This window comes from Gavialis gangeticus, unplaced genomic scaffold, assembly GCF_001723915.1.
Source record: "Gavialis gangeticus isolate Ggan-Ray unplaced genomic scaffold, GavGan_comp1, whole genome shotgun sequence".
Classification (NCBI taxonomy): Eukaryota; Metazoa; Chordata; order Crocodylia; family Gavialidae; genus Gavialis; species Gavialis gangeticus.
The window spans coordinates 27,157,281-27,164,108 of NW_017729006.1; positions in this window are offsets into that span (position 1 = coordinate 27,157,281).

Below are 6,828 nucleotides of genomic sequence, written 5' to 3' on the forward strand. Positions count from 1 at the left end.
TCCCCTCGCCGGGGCCTGTCTCTGTGCCTCTTGCCCCTCATGGGGCCTGTCTCGTGCCAACAACCGCACCTGGGGCTCAGGTGGCACGCAGCCGTGCCTGCTCCCACGCCCTTGGCTCTCTCGGAGCCTGCTCCCACGCCCTTGGCTCTCTCCGCTGAGCTTACGCGCCAGCCCTGTCTCGGGCTTTTACCAGCACCGGGGCTCTGGTGGTATGTAGCTATGCCTGGCCCCCTGACCCTTCTCAGGGTCTTACGCCCTCACTGGGCCGAGTACTGCCCTCTTGGGCTGGGGTCTCAACCCCACACACCGCACCACTCTGGTGCCAAGCTGCCGCACCTTCCTGGCGCTGCTCGGTGCCCGCACAGGGCACCTAGGAACCCCCAGACTACTGGGGAGCTCCTGTGAGGCCTCCTCACACCCCTACAGCCTCACCTGGTCCTCCGGACAATATACACAACAGAACCATAAGCCAACTGGCTGTAACCAAACAATAAGCCTACCGGCTATAACAAAACCATAAGCCTGCCAGCCATCACATAAAGTCCAGGCCCTCCTGGCTCTCTGGCCAAAGCCTCCCGGTCAGGCTTCTCTCTGCCTTCACCATAATGCAGCCCTCTATGTGCTCAGGCTGTACTGCTCAGTTTAGCCCTCCTGCAGAGCTCTTACCCCCAGGCTGCCGGAAGGGAACTGCCAGCCAGGCTCCGGCCTGGCTGTTTATAAGGGCCCAGCCTGGCCCCCTTCCGGTCACGTGACCAACCTGGTTGCTCCAGCAACCCGCAGCTGAGCTGCCCTGGTGATTGCCAAGTGAAGGGGTATGTGTCGGGGTGCAAATGAAACCAATAGAATCTTAAAACACAGTGTACTGCTAAGCTTCAGTGTCACTGCATGACACGGAGCAAGTTGATCAACTAACAGTTAGCTGTTTCAACCAATAAGGAATTTAACCATTGACTAATTCAAAACAGACAAATACAGAGTTTAGTTGTGCTCCTGTGTGAGTTAAAAACACAACTAGTGGAAGCAGCAGAAAATTCATAGATACATTCATGTATGCAATTATATATGCAAATTATCTGTGGCTTTTAGGTTTCAATTAAAATGTTAATGGGAAGGTCAGGCATCTCATCTATACCATGTATTCACCTGACCGTATATAGGTGATTTACCTTATCCTGGCCTTATTAATTCCCTTCACTACCTTTTATTTTTCTATCTCAATAATTAAAATTTTGTTTTCATTCAGGTAATTAAGAACTTCCTCCAACCCCCAAATATAGGAAAAGCTATATTGTATTGCAATGCTTTGATAAGTAGCATCATTTTAGAAAACTCCAAATATAGGGGACTTTTTGGAAATGAACCTTAGCATGGACATTTAAGATAAGGTATACTTATAAGGAAAAAAACGAACCTTTGATGAAAGAAACATCTAGGAATTGTAGAAAGATTCCATACCAAAAACAAATATTTGCATAGTAGATAATTAAAGTAGGGATCCTATGGTGTTTTTATTTATGATTTGCAAACTTTACCTACTATTGCATAAAGTTGATAATATAAAAGAAGAAAAGGAAAAGGCTTACTGACTGGTGTATTTATGTGAGGAAAACCAGCTTTAGTTGATACCGACAAATGAACATATACATGAAATTCACTAATACACTGTGAAACGAATACTAAGAGGCTGGGAGTTCTGTTGTCTGTTGCATTTGTTGTTATCAACTTAAACTTAATAATTTCCTGAGGGATTTTTTCATAAATTATGGACCATATAAATCCAGATGTAAATCATCAGAAATGTCTTTTTCCTTGAGGGCAAATCATTCATACATAAGCTTAATTTTAAAGTTGGGCTTGAATAGTATTGACTTCAGTACAGTTTCGACATTGATGAAAATTTGATGCTCAAGTGCCCTATTAAATAAGAATGTCTTACTTTTCTTTTCAGACTGCTTCCTTTTTGTGCCGTGTTCACCAGTTCATTATTCACTGATTTGTTACTTGCTGCACAGTATGGTTCTCACATCAGTGTCTGCTGTTCAGACATGTTCTGCCCATAAATAACATTGTTACATGAATGAGAGAACAGTTCCCCTTAGCAAATTGTTTTGTATGTTACAAGCAGGGATCCTGGTTTTCTCTGTTTAAAATCCAATATTTTAAAATAAAAACCCCACATTCTCTGATATAAAAAACCCCAAATCAGAATTATTCTGTGATTTAAAATGAACCACTAATACATATATACATATATACACATGTATATGTATATATATACATATGTGATTTAAAATTAACCACTAATGTATATGCATATGTGTAAGTGTACATATGTGTGTGTGTATATATACATATACAGATAGAAATACATATATATACAAATACATATACAATATTTTTCATAAAAAACCAAAATTCTCTGATATAAACCCCCCCGAGTCAGAATGTTTCTGTGATTTAAAATGAATCTCTAATACATACATGCATACATACAGACATACATACATGTATGTATTAGTGGTTCATTTTAAATCAGTTGGGGTATCAGTTGAACACAATGTTACATTGATATAATTACAATTTTAAAGCAAGTTGGAAGCTTACCAGTGCCTCAGTTATTGTAATAAAATAATTTCTAAATTCCTATACTGTATATTTTGGCATTGGATTTCGGTTTTATTCCCTTGTGCCCTTGCTCACCTTCGCTCACCAGGTCCAGCTATGGCTGTTCCCCTCACTGCTTAGTGGTGCTGAGCAGCCCAGATATGCCATTTCCCCCCACTGAAGAGCCTCATCCTGCTGCCTTGTGAGGTCAAAGAAGTTCTTACATTGCCTTCAGTGGATTAAGTGGGGGTTGGCAGCTTTTTGTCAGCATGGGCCAAAGCTTGCAACATGACTGTTACCATGGCCTGCAAATCTCCACCCCTTCCCTCCACCTTTGTATCACCATCTGCCAGCACAGACTCCCTGCAGGTTCCCGGTCCCTCTGCAGTGGGGGTAAGCACAGTAGCAGGCTCTTCAGTGGGGGGAACACTATAGAGGGGCCAGGTAACACAGTGTAGCTCTGTGCTGCCAATCCTCCAAGCCGGATCAGAGCTCCGCTGACTGGATCAGATCTCTTCTAAGACCTGATCCAGCCCACAGGCTGTAGGTTCCTGACCCTAGGATAGAGGATCAAGCTGTTGTCTAGGCAGATTGAGCTGGTGTGACTATTCAGGTGAAATGAAAGGAGAACACATATTAGAACTTGCATAGTGCACTTAGAGCCTTTAGAAAACTTAAAAGCTAGAGCAATAGGTTTTGAAGTGTGTATAATAAATTGTGTAGGGGAAACCCGCCAATAACATTTGATGCCAAATGAATTGCTCCAAGAGATACTGTCCTATCATATCTGACCAGGAAAGACTATTAGAAAATTTTGTTCCTGTTCTGGTATCACTAGAAGCTAATCTGTGCCTAAGGGAGCTGGCCAGGGATGGATATGACCTGAAAAGTTCAGCCTGCATGGAATTTAATGAGCAGCTGGAGAACTTGACCCTGCTCATGACACCTGGAGAGCATGTGTCATTTGGGAACAAAAGGATTAATTTACAAGAGAAAGAGAAGGGCACCTCAGAAGAGAAGGTGTGAGAACCTTGTTTGAGAGAAGGGCGCTGACAGGAACCACCAAGAGACCTAGAAAGACAGTGTTAACTGAAATTCTTCAGGTCTGATGTATGCATTGGCAACACGTAGGGGGTGCATGCGGTGCATGTGCACCCCCTGAGATTGGCGGTGCACCCAGTGTGATTGACTGCCACTGACACTGCCCCCCTGGGCTCCCACTGCCGAGCTCCCACCGCTGTCAGCACAGCCGTGCCCCTGCAGCCGCAGGGCACACGCGCCATTCATGGTCATGCATATCAGTGTCGCTGTGCTGAAAAATGCCAGTGGGGCACTTTGAACTAAAGCTTATCAAATGTGTTTTAGTTCAAAGCACCCCGCCACCATTTTTTCAGTGTGGGGATGCTGATACACGTGACGTGGAAGACTGCTAGAGCGCATCGGTTTCCATGTTCTAGCAGGCTCCCCACATGTCTGTAGGGGCTCTACAGTGCCCTCTCCCCCAGCCTTACCTTCTGCCTTTTAATGCAGTGCCCTGGGGTTAGGAGGGCAAAGGATCAACAAAGAGAAACTGAGTTCTCAAGCCTGGAAAGGGTGGGATTGCATGAATGGTGTTCCCTTTTTTTGGTTTGACATTGCCCAGTAGAGACTCTCAGACAGAGGAAAGACTCAAGAAGGGGTAGAAGATATTTTAAGCTAAGTTCAGGTGATCGGGCATTGTGATAGATGTTTGTTTAGGGACTTTGAGGACAATGGTAATCTAGAAGACCCTGTCAGAAAGTGACTCATTACCCTGTACTCAGTAATGTCCAAGAGGTCACCAGTAGTAAAACTTTGGGGAAGTAAAACACTGGGGCACACGGTATGGGACCATTCTGGAGACAACAGTCTCCTCCACAGTCTCCTCAGTCCCTTGTTCTTGTCTGATTGCTGGAACAGAAATACAAGACATTTCTGAAGTGAACCTTGCTTAATCGTTTCTCTAATAGATTGTTCTATTTATTCATATGTTTTTATTGATTTACATTTGAAACACTCATCATCACAGTTCACATTTCAGGGAGCTTAATTTCTTCGTAGAATAGACCATGACTATTGGAAATTGTATCTGGCTGGCTCACACAGGCTTCTAGAGATGCCCTCTCTCCCTCCCTCCCTCTGTTTGAGAGACTAGTAACCCTAGTCAAAGGTTATTTGCAGGCTGATGCTAATTCTAAGTCAGTGATATTAAAGCAGGTTTGAAATTTAATGAATTTATATATTACTATAGCATCTATCTTCAAAAGCAGCTGTATCAGTGCATTGCATGAGCTGGGTTTGCAAAGGGAAGGAAGTTGCCAAGACTCCAATCCTCTTTACACCTCCTATCCAGAACCACAATAACTGAAATGAAGAGTGAATTGGATTCAACTTGCTAATTATGTTTGTGCTTGTCTAGCATTTGCATGAGTTCAAGATTCAAAACAGGCAGAGAAGTTTGTGTGAAAAAAGGTAAGTTGAAATCACTACGGTTAGCATAACTGCCCTATGAAGGAATTTTTTTTCCTCTGCACCAGTGCCTCCTGCTGGTACTTCACCTTGACAGTACAGTTATAAAAGGAAACAAGAAAAATGGGACCCCACTGTAGCTATTATACTGAATTTATTAAGAGCTTTAGTCCTTGCTCATATTGGAGTCAATGGAAGCCGATAGCATTCAGCAGGTTGCAAGATCTGGCTGTGTGAAATGGAAAATCTTCAAATCACTTTCTAGTACAGCTAGTTGGCTGTCCTGTTCTGGCTTGATGTGAATCCTACTGCAATCCTCTCTACTTACTTTTCTTGACTTTTGATTGAGGCAATCTGAAGCTCACAGAGGGGTCCATCTTTTGAAAACTGTCTGCAAACCTGAACTTGGAAGCAAACTCCTAGTGCTTCCTGTATGAGCAATTTTGCCCTTTCAGAACTTGTTGTTACTTTGGCCCAGAGAACATCTGTTTCATGTGTTTTCAGAACTGAAGATGAATGATCCACCTGCTCCAGGAGAAAGCAGTGCAGTGCTGTAGCAAAAACTCTGTTTAAACATTTGTTAATGACTGGGTAAGAGTTAGACAGAAGGAAGGTTGGATTTTCTTATATGCAACTGTGGCAAGTCCTTTCTCTGGAGTTTGTGGTGTTACTATAGGCTCAGCAGTTTCCAGGAAAAATCCCTCCTTACATAAAATGGAACATCTGGTCTGTGGATTGTTGTTCCTGGAAAAAATGATAGACATTTCAAAGATGCAATATAATTGAAAATTAATTTTACCTAACCAAGCTGTGGCTTAAATTGACAAGTCCTTAAGGGCATCCAGGAGAAAAATTCAAAGCTCTCCTGACCTCCAGAAGAAAGCTCCGGAGCCAGCAGACTCTTCAGTGAGAACTGTCTGTCTCACCTACATGCATACCCTGAGAGATTTGAGCTGGTGTGCACAGGCCTAAAATGTGATGGTTATGGAAAGACTGGCTTTAAAGCTATTAGAACTCTAATCATGTTCAGGATGTTTTGATCACTTCCAGTAGCAAAGGCACTGTTTACCCCTAATTAAGCTACTGATGAGTAGAAATAACTAAGGACTGGTCAGATGGGTTCTCCTTGGTGCATCTATGTTAGCAGAGGCTGCCGCATGCTGTACCAGCTGTGACTTGCGTGGGGCTTTTGTGGTCAGTCCCAGATGCCTCATTTTCCTCCTCTTTTGCTGCATCTTTTTTGCTTTCTGTGGTAAGGAGCATCTCATTTTCTCTCTTGGATTTTGTACTGTTCATTCCTTCCAGATCCTCTTGTAATTGTATTCTGACGGATTATTTAAATAAGTACTTTCTCCAGCAGAAGAGGGAAAAATAGACCAAATTTATTCACATTTTACTGGTAATGTATAAATACTGTACATTTGTTACATAAATAGACCATAGAAAGTAAAATATGAATTTTGCTCAAAGTATTATCAAGAAAGAGAAAAACACCTAAAACAGCCAGTGCTTATACAAGAGCTGGCAATCAAAATACAGTTATATTGCACTGCAACAGATAAACATGCTCTTTTCTGGAACAGTAAGCCTGGCTTCTTTCTCTCCAAGTTCTGTTTTTGAAAAGGATGTGCTCCTAATTACTGTCTTGCAGAGTTGGCAGCTTTGGAAAGTTTGTGTCTTGGAAGATTTACCAATCAAAGTTTTAGCAAACCTGTCTTGCTAGTCACTTCCTGGAAT